Below are 22586 nucleotides of genomic sequence, written 5' to 3' on the forward strand. Positions count from 1 at the left end.
TTTTAGAGAAAACTTACATTCAGAAATCAAACGGAATGAAATGCAAGTTGAAATGAAAAAAGATATAACTCAAATAGGGGATTAGAGCTATATCTTTCCAGCATGAAAATTAAAAGTAATAGAAACAAAGTCTGCTTTGGAGTGAAAATTCAAATTAGAGGTATCAAAAAGGAATAAAAAGCTCTTCAAGAATATGAAAGAATGGGTCAAAGGAAAAAGCTATGCATGAAAAGATGATAGGTGTAGATGGATAATTTACCTTTATTGGTTTATCAGAGAAGTTATTTTGTTCAGACATTGACCAAACAAGCCATGAGCACTTCCTTAGTCAAGGGAAATATTTATTTTCTCTTATGTGGCAAGAAGTCCAGAGATGGACAGATCTGGGGTGGTAGGGCAGCTACATGATGTTCTAAGAACCCCAGACTATTTTTTTTTAGCCCTAGCTCCATCAAATTTAGTGTGTGGCCCTCCTCCCCAGCTTCCAATGTGGCTGCTGGCACTCCAACCATTACAATCACATTCCAGATCTAACAGAGGAAGAGTAAGAGGTGAATGAGGCATGTCAGATGAGTCATCCCCCCTTAAAGAGCATTCTCAGGAGCTCTACCTGGCAGCTTCCAAATTTATCTCATTAGATTCAAATATGTCATATGACTACCCCCTGCCTGTAAGGTAGACTGGGAGATAAAGCTGTTAAGAAGAGACCATTCCCAAATTAAGTCATGGTCTTGTTAGTAAGTGAAAAAAGAGAGGGAAGATATCGGTAGATAGATAACAGCCTATAACAACATCCCCAAGATAAATACAGTACCATAGGGGGAAGAATCAATACACAAAAATATAATAAGTAAAGATTTTCCTTCACTGAGTATGCAAATCAAAATTCTTCATGTTTCAGGTAAAGTCAATGAGAGCAAAAACCTAGACATTTTAGCAAAATATATACCTAGACATTTTAGCAAAATGCTCTGATACATTTTTAAAACTCTTAAATGTACCCAAGTAGAAAAACAATCCAGATTATCTACAAAGATTTAATTTAAATTTAGGCTGCCCTCAGACTTCACCATGATCACCAAAGGTAGAATACTATGTCAAGAGTCTTGGGGAAAAAGTCACAACACAAAAATGATAGTTGCAGACAAAACACTATTTATTAAAGTAAGAAAAAAATCCCCCAAATATTGAAAGATTGAGGAAAATATGCCACTTAGAAACCCGCAGAAGCCCAGCATGGTGGTGCATGCCTGTAGTCCCAACTACTTAGGAGGCTGAGGCAGGAGAATTGCTTGAGCCCAGGAGTTCAAAGCTGCAGTGAGCTATGATTTCACCACTGAATTCCAGCTCTGGGGACAGAGCAAGACCCTGTCTTTAAAAAATTAAATTTAAACTTAAATATAAAAACACTTAAACATAGACTTTCCCCAAAATCTATAGGTGGGAAGCTCATTCCATTCATATTTTAAAACACATTTATTCCTTTTTTTTTTTTTTCTTTTTTGAGACAGAGTCTCACTCTGTCACCCATGCTGGAGTGCTGGAGTGCAATGGCGCAATCTTGGCTCACTGCAACCTCCGCCTCCCGGGTTCAAGGCTCACTGCAACCTCCGCCTCCCGGGTTCAAGCAATTCTTCTGCTTCAGCCTCCCAAGTAGCTGGGATTACAGGCATGCACCACCACGCCCAGCTAATTTTTGCATTTTTAGTAGAGACAGGGTTTTGTCATGTTGACCAGGCTGGTCTCGAACTCCTGACCTCAGGTGACCCGCCCACCTTGGCCTCCCAAAGTGCTGGGATTACAGGCTTGAGCCACCATGCCCAGCCACAAATTTATTCTTAAAATTTAAGAATGAAACACTTGGGCTATAAAAAAACATAATTTAGGTAAGTTTGAACAAGTTAGAGAGGCCTTGTGACTAATTATATTTTCCAAAGATGGACACAGCTATATATCCTAGCCTACATGTGACAATGTACAGCTCTCTGTTGAGAAGAATTCTTAAGCTAAATCTAGACTTAGCAGAAAAGAATGGCTTAAAATTATTGACATGCCAAGATGGGAATCAACAATAAAGTTTTCATCCAAAACAGCATAAAAAGAAAAGCAAAAGACACTCATGAAAATTGTATTATTAAAAATATACATATATTTGAAAACAATAGATATAAGAAAGTATAAAATAAAGGAAATGAATATCAGCATTAGTTCTTGAGTTAAAAAAACAATAAAATAGACACATTTACAACTAATCTTATTTGAAAAACAGAGGGAGGAAGAGAGGGGGAGAGTAAGGGACGGAGTAAGGAAGGAACAGAGAAAGAAAGAGAGAAATATAAAATGTAAAAACAACAACAAAAGGAATTAAAGCTACTAATAAACAGGAAACTCTATAAAAGAAAAATGGTCAAAAACTTGAATTTAGAAAAATAGTTTTCTAGGAAAAGATAATTTATTTATCTCAACTAGAAATAAAAACTAAGGAGACCAATAACCATGAGATTAATGAATTAATTTATCAGATTGATACAGAAAAAGGAATAAGCTCAAGGAGATTTTCCAGGGAATAGTAATCACGACATGATATTCATTTCCCAGGAGAATTTAAAAAGTTTACCAATTCATTTTATAAATGTTAAATACATAGTATAATAAAAATGTAAACTAATCTTATTTATTCATTTCTATATAAATGTGTATATATTTCATATGTAAGTATATCATATATATATAAAACTAAACATATTGAGTCATCACAGAATTGAAAAAATAATAGTGCTCAGGTTGGGTGTATTTGAAGGCTGTAAAGATAGTTTAATTCTAGGAAACTTATTAATGTAATTGATCATTTCATTAGGTCAAAGGAAAAAACACACTAGTTAACTTCAGTAAATTCCCCCAAATTCAATGTTTAGACATGATTAAAACACCGACAAAACTAGAATAGAATCATCCTTCTTTCTTATTAAAAAACTGAAACAAATAGCCCTTATTATTTAATAATGAAAAACTAAATCCAGCTTCAAGACAAGAGCTAAATAGAAGACTTCTTTCAGCACTATTATTTACTATCGTTCTAATTTTAGCCAATGTTATAAGCACCTCCCACCTCCAACTGAAGAAGAAAAGAAGGGAGGAAGGAAGGAAGGAGCAGAGAAAGGGGAAGAGACCAGGAGGGTGGAAGGAAAGAAGAAAGAAGGGTCAAGAATTAAAGAAAAGTGTAAGCCCTCAATTTCTTGTGTTAGAGATAATATAAAAGGCACTCACTGGGCAAAACTGGGTTAATTTGAGCACCATAAAGGATAATGATTGTATCACACTGAGTAAGTGAAAATCCTTAAGAACCCAGTGACTCTCTTCCCCTAAAGGGAGGGGTGGGGGAAGGGAGAGAGAGAAAGAGAGAGGGAGAGAGAGGGAAACTCTCGTTCACAGAAGAATGACCGCTAATGAATGTGAAGGGAATCACACGATTGTAAAGTTACCATTTTGCAACCCCCAATGTAGATTCGGGGTGATCCATTCAATGATACGACAATTAAGTGCAAGGTTATTGGGGAACAGGAATTTGTCTCTATTAGTAAGTGTGAAGACAAATTGTACTTTTTGATGGAGACATCTGAAGATCACTATTTAACCAATAGGTCATCATAAATAAAATTAAAAGACACATCTTAAACTGCATCAAAAATGATACTTAATATCTACAATATATAGACTTAATTCAAATTGGCAAGAGAAACACCAAAACCTTACTTGGGAGGGGGCGCTGTGAGGGGCTGTGTGGAGATGCAAAGTCCCAGTACAGAGAATTTGCAGAAAATGAGATACAAACATGATCCTTTCACTGAGAGTCAGAGAAAACAGAGTGGATAGGATTGCATTTGCCTTTGCATCTGAACCTAACAACAGAGGTTTCAGTAAACTGGGTATTTTCCCCACTCGATGCCCTGGTAACCCAGGCCCTCAGGCCACCTTTCCCTCCATGTGGAGTCCTCAGCATGCAGCTTTCAATCCTCAGTCATAAGACAGCAGGAGGAGACAGAAGGACAAAGGGTGAACACTTGTGCCAACTGAAAATGTACCTCCTTATCAGGAAAACAACATCTTTCCCAGATTCCACTCTCAGGAGTCACCTGGCTGCACCTACCTGCAAAGAGCCCACCTCCAGTATCCCTCTTCCTTTGGCAAAAGAGCAAAACTAAAAGGGTTTAAATCATAGCGCTCAGCCCTGACAAGCTGGAGTCTGGCACCTTCATAGAGGGTTGGAATACAATATATGTTGTTACAACTTTCTGAAAAGCCACATTCTTCAGTATGTTTGAGGAAACCCCAGTGTACCTTTTGATTAATCAGTTCTGCTTTTGAGAATCATTTCTATGGAAATACTAACAAAATTCAGTCAATGATTTGTGTACACTGTATTAATCAATTCAATGTTTCTAATATCCACTCCTCTCAAAAAACAAAACAAAGGTACATTTAACTTCAGTGCCCACTAATAAGTGAAAGGCTGAAAATGCAGGGTTGGTCATTGGAAAGCCCAGCAGAGTGAGCTGGTCAAGCCATAGAAACACTTCAGGTCTCAGTACTCCCATCTGTAAATTGAAGTTAATAATACTTCTCACAAAAACTTGGAAGGATTAAATAAAAAATAAAATTTTTTTTTGAGACAGAGTCTCACTCTGTTGCCCAGGCTGGAGTGCAGTGGCGAGATCTCGGCTCACCGCAACCTCTGTTCCTGGGTTCAAGCGATTCTCCCGCCTCAGACTCCCAAGTAGCTGGGATTACAGGCATGTTCCACCATGCCCATCTAATTTTTGTATTTTTGTAGAGATGGGGTTTCACCATATATTGGCCAGGCTGGTCTTGAACTCCTGACCTCCAGTGATTCACCCTCCTTGGCCTCCCAAAGTGTTAGGATAACAGGTGTGAGCCACCATGCTCAGCCAAATAAAATTTTATATATAAAACATACAGTAAAGTGCCACACTAAAGAATCAATGCATAATAGATACATACATATACACAAAGTACTAAGTAGATTATTATATAACCAGTTATTAATAAAATACAGGTTGAACATTTCTAATCCAAAAATCTGAAATCTGAAATACTGCAACGTTTGAAATGTTTTAAATGCTGACATAATGCCACAAGTGGAAAATTCCACAATGGACCTCATGTGCCAGGTCACAGTCAAAATTCATGTGCACCACACACAATTGATCCAGTCTGCTGATGTTTGTTGTCATTGTCTAACAGCTGATACAGGTATTCTGGTGATGCTACTGTGTTGCTTAGCTACCTGGAACACATTGTTTATCACTATATTAATGATATGCCATATTGTTTTACTGTTGAGTACTGAAGTGCGAATAAGTGTAAGAAAATGATTACTTATCATTTTCTTTGTAGCATACAAATTCTGAGTCAGGAATGATGGTGATGTCAAACACCCACAGATTGTCCACATGGGTGCCTGAGATAATGACACCCTTGCTTTCTGACAGTTCAATGTGCACAGACTGTATTATGTATAAAATTATCAAAAATATTGTGTAATTACCTTCAGGATATGTGTATAAGGTGTACATGAAACATAAATGAATTTCATGTTTAGATTTAAGTTCCAGCCTCAAGATTCCTCATTGTGTATATGCAACTATTTCAAAATTTGAAACACTCTAGGCCCAAGCATTTTGGTAAGGGATACTCAACATGTAATATACACATATACAATGTCAAAAAATCTCTGAGAAGAAAATGCATCTAATATATTGCTAAATGAACATAGGTGTTTCTGAGTGCTTAAAATCACACCTAGAATTACATAAGTCAAAGCTTAAAAAAATTGTATTTATGGTGTGATTTCATATTGCAATGTATACAATCAGCCTTTCTAATCTAAAAGTTCTGCATTTTTAGATTCAACCAACTGCAGATTGAAAATATTTGAGAAAAAGTTGCATCTATATGAACATGTACAGACTTTTTCTTGTCATTACTCCCTAAACAATATAACACCTATTTACATAGCATGCACATTGTATTAGGCGTTATAAGTAATCTCGAGATGATTTGAAGTATAAGGAGGATGTATGTAGCTTATGGGCAGATACTACACCATCGTATACCAGAGACTTGAGCATCTGTGGATTTTGGTATTCACAGGAGGTCCTGAACTAATCCCCCATGGATACCAAGGGACAACTGTATATGGTTAGAGGAAATTAAGACACCAGTGGTTTGTCCAGCTAGTCATTGCATTACAGATGGTTATTTTATCCTTTATCCTTTTTGTTTTTGTTTTTCAATTACCTATTTAATATAAGCATACCTCAGAGATATTGCATGTTCAGTTCCAGACCACTGCAATAAAGTGACTATCTCAACAAAATGGATCATACAAATTTTTTGCTTTTCTGGTGCATATAAAAGTTATGTTTACACTATACTGTAGTCTATTAGCAGTGCAATAGCATTATGTCTAGAAAAATAATGCACACACCTTAATTTCAAAAATATGCTAAGAAACGCAAACAATTATCTATCTGGGCCTTCAGCAAGTCACAATCTTTTTGCTGGTGGAGGGTCTTGCCTCACTGTTGATGGCTGCTGACTGATCAGGGTGGTGGTTGCTGAAGGTTGGGCGGCTGTAGTAATTTCTTAGAATAAGACAACAGTGAAGTCTGCCCCATCGACTGAATCTTCCTTTCACAAAAGATTTCTCTGTAGCATGTGATGCTCTTTGATAGCATTTTACCCATAATAGAACTTCTTTCAAAATTGGAGTCAATCCTCTTAAACCCTGCTGCTGCTTTATCAACTATGTTTATGTAATATTCTAAATCCTTCGTTGTCATTTCAACAATGTTCACAGTATCTTCACCAGGAATAGATTTCATCTCAAGAAATCACTTTCCTTGCTCATCCATAAGAAGCAACTCCTCATCTGTTAAAGTTTTATCATGATATTGCAGCAATTCAGTCACATCATCACGCTCCATTTCCAATTCTAGTTCTGTTGTTATTTCCATTCCATCTGCAGTGACTTCCTCCACTGAGGTCTTGAACCCTTCAAAATCATCCATGAGGGTTGGAACCAATGTCTTCCAAAGTCCTGTTAATGTTGATATTCTGACCTCTTCTCATGAACCTCAAGTGTTCTTAATGGCATCTAGAATGGTGAATCCTTTCCAGAAGGTTTTCAACGGACTGCCCAGATCCAGCAGAAGAATCACTGTCTACAGCAGCTATAGCATCAAGAAATGTATTTCTTAAATAATAAGACTTGAAAGTCAATATTACCCCTAGATTCATGGGCTGCAGAATGTGTTATCTTGGCAGGCATGAAAACATTCACCTCCTTGTATATCTTCATCAGTGCTCTTGGGTGACCAAGTGCATTGGCAATGAGCAGTAATATTTTGAACGGAATCTTTTTTCTAAGTGGGTTTAAATATTTAGTAAACCATGCTATAAACAGATGTGCTGTCATTCAAGCTTCATTGTTCCATTTATAGAGCACAGGCAAAATAGATTTAGCATAATTCTTAAGGGCCCTAGGATTTTTCAAGTGGTAAATGAGCATTGGCTTCAACTTAGTCACCAGCTGCATTAGCCCCTAACAAGCAAGTCAATGTATTTTTTGAAGATTTGAAGCCAGGCACTTACTTCTCTCTAGCTATGAAAATCCTACATGGCAACTTTTTCCAATAGAAGGTTGTTTTATCTGCATTGAAAATCTATTTTTGGCCAGGTGCGGTGGCTCACGCCTGTAATCCCAATAATTTGGGGGGCTGAGGTGGGAGGATTGCTTGAGCCCAGCAGTTCGAGCCCAGCCTGGGTAACATAATGAAACCTCATCTCTACATAAAAATCAAAAAATTAGCCCAATGTGGTGGTGTGCACCTGTGGTTCCTGCTACTCAGGAAGCTGAAGCAGGAGGATCACTTGAGCCCAGGAAGCCGAGGTTGCAGTGAGCTGTGATCACGCTACTACATGCCAGCCTGAGTGACAGAGCAAGACCTTGTCTTTAAAAAAAGAAAAAAAGGAAAATCTATTTTTAATGTAGCCACCTTCATCAATGATCTTACCTGGATCTTCTGGACAATTTGCTGCAGCTTCTCCATCAGCACTTGTTGCTTCATCTTGTACTTTTATGTCTGAAGATAGTGTCTTTCCTTAAACCTAATGAACCAACCTCTGCTAGCTTCAGACTTTTCTTCTGCAGCTTGCTCATGTCTCTCAGCCTTCATGGAATCGGAGAGAATTAGGGATTTGCTTTGGATTAAGCTTTAGCTTAAAGGAATGCTGTGCGGCTGGTTCGATCTTCTATCCAAAACCACGAAAACTTTCTTTATATCAGCAAGAAGGCTGTTTGTTTTACCCCACCTTTTTTTTTTTTTTTTTTTTTTTTGAGATGGAGTTTCGCTCTTGTTGCCCAGGCTGGAGTGCAGTGGTGCAACCTCGGCTTACCGCAACCTCCGCCTCCCGGGTTCAAGCTATTCTCCTGTTTCAGCCTCCCAAGTAGCTGGGATTACAGGCATATGCCACCACACCCGGCTAATTTTGTATTTTTAATAGAGATGGGGTTTCTCCTTGTTGGTCAGGCTGGCCTCAAACCCCTGACTTCAGGTGATCTGTCCGCCTCGGCCTCCCAAAGTGCTGGGATTACAGGCATGAGCTACCTTGCCTGGCCAGCTGTTTGTTTTCTTATCATTCAGGAGTTCATTGCAGTAGCACTTTTAATTTCCTCCAAGAACTTTTCCTTTGCATTCACAACTTGGCTAACTGTTTGGTGCAAGAGGCTTAGCTTTTGACTTGTCTTGGCTTTTGACATGCCTTCCTCACTAAGCTTGACCATTTCTAGCTTTTGATATCAAATGAGAGACATGAGACTCTCCCTTCCACTTGAACACTTAAAGGCTGTTGTAAAGTTATTTATTGGCCTAATTTCCATATTGTTGTGTCTCAAGGAATAGGGTGGCCCGAGGCAAGGAAGAAGGATGAGGGCATGGCCAATGGGTGGAAGAGTCAGAACACACACCACATTTATTGATTGAGTTCGCCATGTTATATGTGTGTAGTTCATGGGGCCCCAAAGCAATTACATTAGTAACATCAAAGATCACTGATCAGAAATCACCATAACAGATATCATAATAAATAAGCTTAAAATATTATAAGAATTACCAAAATGCGACACACGGAAACTAAGCGAGCACATGCTGTTGGAAAAAACGGCACCGATAGACTTGCTGGACTCAGGGTTGCCACAAATCTTCAATTTGTAAGAAAAATGCAGTATCTGTGGAAGTGCAATAAAGTGAAATGCAATAAAACAAGTACACCTGTATACTTGTTTTCATATAAATCAGCGGTTAGGTCAATTTTTTCTTAAAGGGCTAGTTAGTAAACATTTAAGGTTTTGTGGGTCTTATGGTCTCTGTCTAAACTAGTCAGCTCTGCCATTATAGTGTGGCAGTAGCTTTAAGCACGATGTAAATGACTGGCATGGCTGTGTTCTAATAAAACCTTATCTATGAAAACAAGAGGCCAGCCAATTCAGTTTGCAGATCCTTGCTTTAGACAATGATATATACATGTTATATTTTAAAAATAACATTTTTAAGGTGTTGTAGCAAAAATCAAGTAAAGAGAAGAATTTTTCTAGTGGTGGGGAAGAGATATAGATGACAAAGAAGGTTTGCACAATGCTTTTTTGGACAAGAGAAAATAGAACAATTATAAAAGAAGGGAAGGAGCAATCCCTAAGAATCCAAGGAAACTCAAGCTGGTAGGGTTTCATTTAAATAGGAAAGCGATCCTCGTCGGTACAGTGGTGACTAAAAACCAAAAAAAAAAAAAGTGAGAACAAACTCATATATACGCATGCCTTGCATTTACATGGATTTTGTCCCCCAAAGCTTTTGGACCATTTCCCATGGCATGTTAACGTGGTTGGAGGTTTTCAGGATGACTGCAAAGCCAGGTTAGAAAGCAAGGTCTCCTTGAGCTTAGACTGAGGAAGTTATGGGTTCACCTCTCCAGGATGGGACGGGACCAGCCTCCATCCAGCAGAGACCTTTCCAGCATCCCTTACAAAGGCCGCTTGGCTCCACTCAGTGGCAACTTTCGTATTAATGCCTCACTCTTTTTTTTTTTTTTTTTTTTGAGACGGAATCTCGCTCTGCCATCCAGGCTGGAGTGCAGTGGCATGATCTCGGCTCACTGCAACCTCTGCCTCCCAGATTCAAGCAATTCTCCTGCCTTAGCCTCCCAAGTAGCTGGGATTACAGGCATGTGCCACCATGCCTGACTAATTTTTTTTGTATTTTTAGTAGAGATGAAGTTTCACCATATTGGCCAGGCTGGTCTCGAACTCCTGACCTTGTGATCCACCCACCTTGACCTCCCAAAGTGCTGAGATTATAGGCGTGAGCCACTGCGCCTGGCCAATGCCTCACTCTTCTTGAATAAGTCTGAGTAATAGAAAATATATATTGTTATTGAGTCAAAATCTTCTATCCGCTACTTTTCATTCTGGACTCAGAGCAAGTCAGGAGGTGCCAAGCCCCTCTGCCACATTCAGATTTTAGTTATTCGAAGCCATGATCATGGTCTTTTTCCATTCATAGAAATCCTCTGTTAGGGACTGAATGTTTGCACCGCTCAAATTCGCATGTTGGAATCCTAACTCCCAGTGTGATGATACTTGGAGGAGGAGCCTTTGAAGGTAACAGGTCATGAGGCTGGAACCCTCATGAATGGCATTAGTTCCCTTATAAAAGAGGCCCAAGAACGCTCCCTAGCCCTCTTTCCACCAAGCGAGGGTGCAAGGAGTCAGCAGCCTGCAACCCAGAAGGGGGCTCTTACAGAACCCGACCAAGCTAGGTTGGATTTCTAGCCTCCACAACTGTAAGAAATAAATTTCTGTTGTTTATAAGCCACTCAATCTATGGTATTTGGTATAACCCCCCAAACTAAGGCATCTTGAAAGCACAGTTTTCCTACAGCAGAGGTTGCAAATTGGAGACTTACAATTATACTTGGTTTGGCCCACTGAGTATTGTAAAATCATTAAGTTGAATGAGAAAAAAAATCTTAAAATTATAAAATTTATCTTAAAAACACAATCTTTTGGTTTTCTTAGAAAAATCTGAAGAACTAGCAATATTGTCAATAATTGGCTTGAAGATAAGGAGCAACCAGCGTAAGCTCCTGGCTACTCCCAGTCCCCTATCCCAGCACTGACTTTGCACCTCGATCGTTGACGCCACCACCCTGCACCCTGAGGACAGCCCCTGAAAAGAGCTAGCAAAAGGTGCTGCAGAGCATGAGGCCCCAAGCTCAGAGACAGGTTCCTCTCTCAGGTTTAACAAATATAAGTTCTGTGGCCCTGGGAGATGGGTGCTCACAACGTGTTTCACCGTGTGGAAAATGAGTGGGTTGAATGGGACCATGGCTTAGGTTCCTTACCCAGACAGCATTCTATGAATCTATAAATGGCTTAGCTAATTTTCAAATCTCACTGAGCTCATTGCCTGAAAATTGCCTGAAGTCATGAGTTCCACCTGCTAATAGCACTTTGAAAAAATAGATTTGAAAAATAAAATATCTGGATCCCTCAACAGCCATTTGCGAATTTATACCAACATGTGCTAAATGTAAAAGCAAAGCCGTTCACTCTCTTTTGCCTCTAAAATGAAATTTCAAAGGCAGGAGTTCTAACAATGAAGAAAAAAATATCTACCACAAAGTTTCATGTTTCTATAAAAATAGTGCGTCGATTACATCGTTTAGTAGACACAAATGAACACTTGAAAAAGGATGGAGTCAGGAGCACAGAATGAAGGTTTTCTATCTTAGAGCTTGATGCTTTCCTCCAGTTCCTACCCACCCCCAATCACTCCCACACCTGTAGATAAAACTTGGGTTTAGATTTGTTTTATCTCTCTTGCCATAATCTCTCAACTTTCTCTATATAGCTTAAACGGTTCATTAAACGCTTTCTCCAAGAAACTAAAACACATTCTAGAATAAGGCAATATGTGCCGTTTAACTGAGAGCAGGACACAGACTTCTCGAGAGGAGGGCCTGGTCTTCCAGCCTCCCCTCCCAGCCCACAGCCCACCTCGTTGGAAGGGCTATGGTACCACTATTCCACAGCATCAGGCAGGCAAGAGGGCTGGGTGGGGCTCATGTCCAGTGTGGTCTGGAAACATCTGCCACCCTGGTCTCATCCACCTGCTAATTATGTGCACCAAGCCAGATCATTCACTCTGCCTGTGGGTCCTGATCTGGCAAAAACCACAGAAACTTGACTTTCAGGCCAAATCTGAACCTCAGAATGGGCAACGACTGCAGATGGGCAAGGACACAGCTGTTCATTAAAGTCCATATGGAATATTTAGACAGAAAGTGCTCCCTGCTCCAGAAGATTATCTGGATCCCCTAGAAAAAGGCAACTTATGTCAAAGCTCAGGGTCACAGGGGAGCAGGTTCCTACAGCAGTGGTCTCTCGGGAAGCGGACCTGGTGCCTTGGCCCTAAGGGACCCAAGGTCAACAGCAGGTACACTCAGTTTTGGTAAAATTAAGTTTAAGCCAAGAATGTCACGATGATTTCTAAGCTCCTGACAAGGGCAATGTTCTGTTTAATGACTGAACTGTGAGTAGCTCCTCCGGAAGCAATATTGTAAAACTGAGGAGCTCACTCTGTAAAGACAAGAAATGTGCTGTGGATTCATTCATCGTGGTAATGGCCCCCAGCCCAGCGTCTGGTACAAAATAGATGCGCCATGAATAGTGCAAAAAAAAAAAAAAAAATCACCCTTAAAGGCTACAACTTTTTCATTTTGCCTTCTCAAATTAGATGTTTCTGCATGGGAGGGATTTAATTCTGCTTTGTCTTTGGACATTTTCACCTTTAACCATAAGCAGATTTTTGTCTAGACGGAAAAATCTCACACACAAAAGAACCTAAATGCTTTTCACATAATAGCTCAAGAAATGTTTTCGGAATAAATAAGCAACAGAAAATGACTTGAAAATAACCAGAATTTTAAAAATTATATGCATGTGTTTATATATGTTATGTGTATGTGTATGTAGTTTTATACATATTTGTGTATAGATATATAGGACTTATTTTTAGATTTGTGATTTAGTAGTCCCTTGGTCAAATTTCTCTTTAGAATCTCGAAGCTTAACATTTATTATACATATAGTGATATTTTTTTCCTTTCCTGGGAGAAAGGAGAAAATAACAATTTGTGAATTTCCACTATTTTTCCCAAGGATGTCACACCATGATCTGAATGTATGTTTCTAAGAAAGATAAATTTTACTTTATTGAGACAACAGGATGGAGAGTGCTTGCAAAGTTCCTATGAGAGAGGTCTCATCAAAAAGTTTGCTACTTGCTGTTAAAAGTTGTTTCTAAAGCAGGAGAGGAGCACTGCCAATAAACCCCCCTTTCTGGGTCTCTGAGTCCTTCGAAATTCTGCAATTTCTACTCTTGCTTCTTTCAGATGATCTAAAAAGTAGACCTTGCCTAAAGAAGGAAGTTCCTCAGATACTGGTAACAAAGTAACACTAGTGAGCATCACCTGGAGAGAGTTATTGGGACAGTTCTCGCTCAGGTCTGACGCTATTCACGGCACGGGTAGGGATCAGGAGAAAGACAGGATTCACGCTGCAGAAAACTGGGCTCTACCTCTGATCTTGTGAACCTGGGAAAGCTCTGCAGTCCTCGGCTTTGCTCATTTATAGAACAAGGGTATTAGAAATTTAAGATGCCAGCTATGTACTTCATTCATTCTTTAAATGGTTACTGAGTGAAGAGCACTGTTCTTTGTCCTTGGAGAATCAACAAACAAATAAAAATCTATCCTTGTGGAGTGCACCTCTTCTAACTTTCTACTTACCTTTGGGGTATGCATTTTGTGGATACAACATGGCATATAGCATTCTAGAAGCAATGAAATGCAGACCTTCTCAACATTTAGGTTGTTCCTTGAGCTCATTTCACATTCGGAGAAAGAAGTACCTGCTGAGGCAGATACTGGGACATGTATTTTCAGGAATACTAAGAGAAGTGTGACAAGCCCTTAACCTAGAGGTGCTCAGCATTTAGTAGGGAGGCTGAAAGACAGGAGAGTGAAGAATAAGCAAATAATGATACTCATTCCAGGAGAATTCTGTAGGGAGATAAATCATATCCTATTAGGAAACTGAGTGATGGACTCTGCTAGGCGGTAAGGTTTAAGCTAGATCTTAAAAATGGTTACATTTACAGAGGGATGGGGAGTCTAAGAGCAGAAAATAGTATCATTTATTATACATATAGTGCTATTTTACATATCACTATATGTTTACATATCACTATATGTTTACACAACTACGGAAAAGCACAGAGCATGTTTGGAGAAATGGGAAAATGATTTGCTTGGCTGCCACAGAGGGTCAAAAGAGTGCATGGGGACATGGGCTGGCCAAGGCCTACAGCGCTACGATGCCAGCCTAGGGAATTGTGCGTACTTTGGCCACTCCTGAGAGCTTTGAACACAGGACTGCCATGCTCACATTCAAGATGACAAAGTCAGTGTGGCCCAGAGGAAGCAAAGAACAGTTTTTATCAAGTCCTGGCAGCAACAATAACAACTAAGTGATTCAACTCAACAATAATTGAGTTGCCAGGTCTGCTTGCTGGGTGCTGAGAAAGCAAAGACAAGCTCAAGCTAGCCACTCTCTTTAACTGTCAGAGAACACCAGCCGGGAGAAAAACACGGAGGTTCAGGACCAACAAAATGTCCAGGCAGGAAGGAAGACCCCCAGCCACCTCCTTGTAGGGGAGGGAAAAATAGTGCATGGAAAAGGGAAGATGTATGCTCAGAGGATCCTGAGACCTGAAAATATCTAAACTCTAATCCAGCAGCTTTTAGGGGGGTTTTATCTGCCCAGGCATGGTGGCTCACACCTGTAATCCCAGCACTTTGGGATTACAGATCACTCAGATTTGCAGATCACTCGGGGCCAGGAGTTCCAGACCAGCCTGGCCAACATGGTGAAACCCCATCTCTGCACAAAATACAAAAATCAGCCGGGTGTGGTGGTGTGCACCTGTAGTCCCAGCTACTCAGGAGGCTGAGGCAGAAAAATCACTTGAGCCTGGGAGGCGGAGGTTGTAGTGAGCCAAGATCATGCCACTGCACTCAAGCCTGGGTTACAGAGTGAAACCCTGTCTGAAAAAATAAAACAAATAAATAAATAAATAGAGGGAATTTATCCAATATAATGTGAACATAGAGAAAGTTCTGAGGTTGGATTTCGGTTAAGGAAAGCACCTGTTACATCGTTCAGTCAGTCGGCAAACATTCAGTATGGTGTCTAATACGTTCCAGACACTTTTCCAGGCACTGGGTAAACAAATAGGTTCCTGCTCTAATGGAGATTACAAGTTAGAAGGGAAGACAGAGAATAGCACATAAGCAGAAACTATGTAACAAATTGCATGGTGCTAAGTGGTATGAAGAAAAAGAAAGCAAGCAAGCAGATGGAAGAGGGCACATTGTGTGTGGTCAGAATAAGCCTTTCTGAGGGTGATATCTGATAAAGGGGGTCAGGATGCAGGTAGCTTGCGGACCATCCCTCCAGGTCAAGGGAACAGTATTTGTACCTGGCATGTTCTAGGAAGAGCAAGGACAACTGGGGACTGGGAGAGTGGCAACACAAGCCCTGTAGGCAAAGTAAGGAGTTTGGGTTTCATCCTGAACAGGGCTATGGGCAAAGAAGTAACACAATGTCCACTCCAGGAGGACAAGGACTTGTGACTGTTTTGCACTGTGATCCTGCTACATCCCAGCACCTAAACCAATGTCTGGTACACACCTAAACCAGCACCTGGTACCAGCACCTAACCTGGTACCAGCACCTAAACCAATGCCTGGTACACAGCAGATGTCTAGGCAGTATTTGTTGAATGAATGAATGAGAAGACTTCCACTTTTAAAGGCTCGTTTGGGCTGCTGTATAGGGAACAGACTGCAGATGGGCAAGGACTACAGAAAACCAGTTAGGAAAGCTTACTGGCGCTTAGACAGGGATGGCTGTGCTGGATGGAGAGGGAGAGAGATTTATTGAAAGCTAGATCTGGGTGAGAAAAAAGTCGGAAGGACTCACAGGTATTTGACCTGAACAACTGAAAGGACAGAGTTGTCCCTGAGAGAGATGGAGAACACCAAAAGAGAAGCACATTTAGGGAGCAAAAATCGGGGGTTGTATTTTGCACATGTTAATTTTAAGCTAACGTGCCATTCAAAGGGAGATGCTGGGCGGTTGCATTTTCAAGTCTGGAGTTCTGGGAATGAGTCAGGGCTGACGAAATAAACTTGGAATCATGAGCATGAAGACAGTGTTCAGAGAAGGAATTTAAGTAAGAAGGGAAGAAGTCTGAGAGCCAAGGCCTGGGGAATCCCCGTACCTGCATTTAAAGGTCAAAATTCAGTTGAGATCAATCGGGGTAAAAACTCAGGGGCCATCCAAAGAGCCTGAGAGAGAAGAGCCAGAGAGGCTGCAGGAACACCAGGAGAATCTGGTGTCCCGGAAGAAGCCAGGTGCTTAAGAAAGAGAGAGTGGTCCCCCACAGCCCCATGGGAAATGCTGCTCAGATCAGCAAAGCTGTGCCCTTGTACTTCACCAGGTAGAGATCATTGGTGACCCTAATGACAACAGGGAGGGGAGTGACAGGAACGAGTGACTGATACCTGATCGAGGTGCTCTCAAGACAGGCAAAAGGTGAGAGGGGGCAGAAACACAAAAGTAGCTTCAAATAAGACGGTGATCTTCTGGTCTCAGTCTGCATGGTGGGTGTGTGTTGTATTTTGCTTCATATATTTCATATATGTTCAATGTGTTGTTTGTCAAAATCAAATATGTCACAATAAAATATGTCTTTAGAGGCTGAGATGGAGGGAGTGAAGAAGGCCAGTGGGACAACCTTTTTGAAGCATATCCTTTAAAAAGGAACAGAAAATCAATCAGGGGGATGTGGAGTCAGGGAGGGGTTTTGTAAATGTCATATATCACAGTACCATTTGTATGCCGATTATTTCCTTATCATCATCCTCTTTACATGCAGGTCCTATGCCCAGTCACGTAGAGGGGACACCAAGGACAATGCTGGGGGTAGGCAGGGGGAAATAAAGCTGGCAACAATCCTCAAAATGATTTTTTTTTTCAATTTCAAAAACCTCATTTCTACAAAATAATTTGTATTCAAAATAGAGGGAAAACGTCATTAAGTAGTTTTAAGTTTTGATGGTAAAAGGAATTATGAATAACGGTAAAGAAAAAAAGAAGTCCTTTTGAGGATAAAAACTTATTGACTGCGTCCTGTGGTTTCTTCAGCTCATCTGTGTGTTACAGGAAAGAGGATGGGGAATCACTTGCTGATTGATTTCATCAGCTCTGGTACTGATGGCACTGATGGCAAGGTCTTATATGTTTAATTTTGTTCTCCCCATCTTTTCCCCCGTTAATCTAGATCTCTAAATTTTAACAATGTGTAGGGATGAGATATCTGTTTCTCAAACTGCTCTGACTTGAACCCCCAAAGCAAAAGCAAAAGCAGGGAACATCCATGCACGTTAAATGGGTGTCAATTTCAGGACAAAATGATTGAATTACAATCCCTGGCCATGGATGTGAATTTTGATCTTTTTTTTTTCTTTCACACACATGATATTTCCCTGACATCTGTGCAATACAAATATATCTAGAAAGTGTGAAATGGAAAATCTGCTTCACTAAATATATAAAAGGGACCCCGAATGAAGTCTCCATGATGGCATTTGTCATCATGGGCACAGATGGCGTCCTTTCCCAGCTCTTCCCCTGCCCCCCTGGTACCGGCTTAAGTTCCATCCACCAAATTCTCCCTGCATATCACATGCATAGATGCCTGATAACACCAGGAGAGCCTGTCTGTATGCGACATCCTTATTTTTCAGGCCTCCATATGCATCAAGCTTCAGACCAATAAATCAGGAAAAGTATCGGTTCTGAACAAATAATGCAAACAGTGTATACCACTTGTTGCTGTGGGAATCCAGATGACCTAGGAGCTTAGTGATCTTTGTCATATGTTGCCAGTAAGTAATGGCATTATTATCATTCTCCTTTCAGTGCCCATGTCACAGAACAGTACAACTACTTACCAATATCCACACATCCAAACGCTGCGGGATGGGATACATAAAATCGCTAATATGCTGCTTTGCTTCCTAAAATATTTAAAGAGGCTTTAAGACACCTAAATGCATGGCATTGAGGTTCCAAATGGTGGTCAGAAAGTCTGAGAAAAAGACGTAAACGATAAACAATATGTTAAAAGATTCGACCTACTTCTATATCTCATTGTGTCTTAACTTGGAAAAGCAATGGTAATGAATAAACCTCAGAAAGTAGAAAAGCTTGAGCTGAGTAAGGAGGTTGTGAAGCTCTGACTCCTGCCTTTGGTGGGACGGGTAGGGGGTGGCAGTGTACTACTGGCATATGGCTTACGTATATGGGGGATGTTATAGGAAGTTGGGTGGAGCTAAAGAAGTGGAAAAAAAGAGCAAAGTGAGGAACCAGAGAGAAACTGAAAGGGGAATTTGTTGGATGAATTGTACTTTGACCGTAAGAGTTATTCAGCTGTGAAACATACTCAGTGGTGAGAATAAAAATGCTTAGAACCTAGGCTATTAAACCCCCAAATTCTAAACACTTTGTACATTTTGGAGATCGCATACTTTTTCCACCACTGCATTCCTCACTGGGAACAAGAAATGCCACAAATCTTTCCCCTTAATATAGTAAATTGTTTTACAAATAAGAAAGAATTATAGAAATGTATAAAGAATAGCTTTAACAGAAGGCTCAAAGTAGTTAGTAGATAACCATTCAGGCTGACCCATGTAGCCTGAATTATTTCTTCTCTACATATTGCCAAGTTACATTATTTCTAATCTTTTTCTCCTTTCAAATTGCTCAACTGAATAAACCAACAAAAATAATCACAGAATGATGATGTTAGAAGTGACCTTTGGGATTACTTGATTCAACTTTCTACTTTTAAAGAAGAAGAAACTAACCCTCAAAGAGGAAAAGTGACTTGAAGAAAACCCCACAGAGCATTTCATACTGTTTTCTCTAAAAGTCCGTGAACATCAAATGCGTCAACGGCTGTTTTACAGAGAGGACATGTGGGTATTGCAACTTCCTGGTTTCCTAATGTAGCTTGTCCTGTTTTTTTAGGATGGAAAAAGAAGCAGGTAAATGGGAGAGAAGCAGGTGTCTCGATGTCTGTAAGTCACACCTGTTAGTCTAGAAACCTGCCTATTGGGAGACTCAGTCAAGCTTGGCTGGCCCAGGAAGGATGGTTGTCTCTGGTCTAACTGTAGGTCATTTCAGAAGCACTTATAGTGGTTCAATGTTGCTTGAGCAAATAATGAGTAGACATTCCCTAGACGTGTCCATCATCCTAGCAAGCTCTGGTGGATAGAACCAGGACTTAGAGAGAAAGTGGGCAGAAGGGTGCTCATGTCTTCTGTTTAAGTGTGAATTAGAGGTTAGAGTGCTTGGGCCATGTTTCCTTCTAAGGCCAGAGCAAGACAGAACAGAGCAGTTATCAGATAAATTTTGTCAAAATGGATAATCCAGATCATTCAAGGAAAAAAATAAATAACCAAAACCTACAGCATTTGAACTCATTCTCTACATGTTTTTTTGTTTACTGAGGGTGGGTGGAGCCTCTCTCAGAGGCAGTGTTGTGGAAGGCCTGGATTTGAGTCCTCGCTCTCAGTTCCCCCTTAAGCATCTTACATAACCTTTCTGATTCCCCCAGCTGACTCACAAAGTGAAGGATTCCCATCTACCTCCTGCCTATACAATTAGAGGGCATTTTTATGACCTGAAATCCACTCAATAAACATTTCTGAGAACACACGACGTACCAGGCAAACTGCTAGGTGCTGGAGAGATTAATATAAACATGCCCTTGTTCTGAAGAAGCTCATCCCATATTTAAGATAAGGAGACTGTGGCACATTTACAACTCAGATAACTGCAATATTGTAAGTGCTATCTTAGCTCTATGAACAAAAAGGCTATGGGAAAACAGGAGAAGAAGTGGTTAATTATGCCTTGCAGGGACTGTAATTTCAGGATGTTATTCTGATTGTAACTTAAAACAAATGAGTGCACAACTACGGAAAATTGTGTGGCTAAGCATGAATCAACAAATATCTTGACTATACCTAAATTATAAAAATTACCATAGCGCATGAAAACACTGCCTGCCTGCCTATTTAGACCAATCATTGCTTCACCCATTTTTATAACAAGCAACAGTGCTAGCAAGTTTTGTGAGCAACACCAAATTACATCAGAGAAAGTAAGTCTCATGCCATTGTCAATTACTGCATAGGATGAAACAGCTATCTAGAGTGTCTCATTAGAAACAAACAAAAACCAATGATTGGAAAAAGCGAATTCTCGATTATCTAAGACTGGGTTGGAATGAATAACTCCACAAAAGGAGAAAACCTGCTATCCAATTAATTCAATCTTCTTCTCTTTTCCCCAACCCTCCACCAAATGTTTTGCTATAGTGGCCAAAAAAAAAAAAAAAAAAAAAAAAAAAAGACCTGTTTGAGTTGGTGAGTAATTTCATTTATGGAGAAAATGCAGACACTTGGGTTTTAAAAGCTGCAAGGTATAAAAATAAGCTGCAGATTCTATAATCAATCCTTGGTTTGCTTGCATGGTTCACATTATAATTATTTGCCTTTCCAACACTGGGTAACTTTTCTTACTCCTCTGTCAGTTACCACAGAATGCTGGAACTAGAAAGAACGGTAGAAACCAGCCAGTCCAACTTCCTCTACCATAAGGAATGAGACTCAGGCTTGTCTTCCCATCACATCTGGCCTTTTGATATTTCTTTTGTTAACAATCATATCAGATGGAAGCATAATAGAAGGTAAAGCTCAAAGTGATCTTGTAATACATCCATCTTTAAAAGCCAGAGTGTAAAAGGAATCAAGTCAAACGATGCTATATACACAAATAACAGAGCTGCAGGCCCTCTGTATTGATGCATTGATGGGCTGTTCCAGCTCAGGATGTGGCCTCCCTACCAAGTCAGTAATGTCACAATCTAAACAAACTTAGGCAATTTGCCTTCATGAAAAAACTACCCCAAACAAAAAAGAGAGCTGTCATTCCACAAAGCAGCCAACTGCACTAGACTGGGATTATAGTGTGGAATTAATCAGAACGTGGTTTATTAAATAAAACACTAGAACGGCCAATTTGCCTGGAGGTCTAGGAATTAAAATAGTGCTTTGTTTTTCCAATGCCACATTCCAGAGGAGGCAGCAAGCGGAGGGAACGAGCAACAGGGAATTCTACCACAATCTATCTCTCTACCAAACAGGCACACACATTCATACCAGGGTGGGCATGTGGACTCTAATCCCTTCTTAGTGGAAAACACACATTTTAAAATGAATCCCCAATCTAGAATGAATTACCGTAATAGCCACAGCCGGAGCGAGTCCGCTGATGAGAAACGCAGATCTGCCCACCTGCTTTGAGACGCCTTGGACCACAACACTGCCGGGGTCTTTAAAGGTTGGCCTTCTCAGGTAGGGCATCTGCCCTCCTAAATCGCGTTTAAATCCCAGGAAAAGAGAGAAGATGCCTCCCTCAATTTTTGAACTATGCTGCTCTTGCTGTATCCATTTCTGCTGAACATAGCATTGATATCTTTTCAAAGAGAAGGGGGGAAAAACAAGGGGAGAATTGCACCACTGCAGATTCCAAGAGAAGTAAGCACAAAACTACAGCAACGTCAAATAATATCTTCTTCGGCAACTAGGAAAATCCCCACATGCTATCTGGTGTCAGCCCAATGCAGACTGAGGCGCGCTGTGCCCGGAACCACAGGAAGCCGGGCATCTCTGCAGCCTGTGTCCCTGCCAGCTCCCCCTACGCGCTGAAATTCGGCAGAGAAGAAGTTATGGTGCCCAGCCTCTGTGTGCAAGACAGAGACACCGCGCATCATGGCTCTGAAAATCAGCCAAGTGGCCGGGACGTCAAACCGGCAGAGCAATCAGAATGCCCTGGAACCGAGGATGGAGGGACCACATTGTTTGAGCCCTCGGATTTTGCTGCATTGTCACCGCCCGGGAACGTAGGGGTAGCAGGAAGCGCACCTCCAGCCAAAAATGGACCGGACGCATTTTTTTCCCCCGGCGGCTCCCTCCCCGCCTGTCTGCAAGTCGCAATACGGTAGGCGACATGACGGACTGCTCCCGCTAAAACTCAGGTGGCAGGCCCGGCTGAGCGGCGCAGCCGGCCAGGAACAGGGAGGCGCTGAGGGAGCACCCATACCGCGCCTCCTCCCCTCCTGCACCCATCCATGGGAGCAAGGGCCGGACCTGGCCACGCGCCCCTCGAGCGAGCACCGGCGAGCCCATGCGGAGGCTCTGGGCGCTCTCTGGGATAACCACGGGCATTGCATGGGACACAATTGTTC

The 22586-nt window shown here is 40.9% G+C and overlaps 1 protein-coding gene and 1 pseudogene across 3 annotated transcripts in view; both read right to left on the reverse strand.

Moving 5' to 3' along the window:
• The window catches only part of HECW1 (HECT, C2 and WW domain containing E3 ubiquitin protein ligase 1), a 460467-nt gene that overhangs the window by 437059 nt on the left and 822 nt on the right, over window positions 1-22586 (reverse strand). The window contains exon 1 of one of the 3 annotated variants that reach the window (XM_054495637.2): window positions 21634-21786. The exons of the other annotated variants lie outside the window; for them this stretch is intronic. The gene's annotated coding sequence lies outside the window, so the exon portion shown is untranslated. Of the gene's footprint in view, window positions 1-21633; window positions 21787-22586 lie in introns of those variants that run through there. 3 annotated transcript variants of the gene reach the window in all.
• On the reverse strand, window positions 6544-8962 carry LOC129040771 (tigger transposable element-derived protein 1-like; annotated as a pseudogene).

The sequence above is a fragment of the Pongo pygmaeus genome, chromosome 6, assembly GCF_028885625.2.
Source record: "Pongo pygmaeus isolate AG05252 chromosome 6, NHGRI_mPonPyg2-v2.0_pri, whole genome shotgun sequence".
In the NCBI taxonomy this organism is placed as follows: Eukaryota; Metazoa; Chordata; class Mammalia; order Primates; family Hominidae; genus Pongo; species Pongo pygmaeus.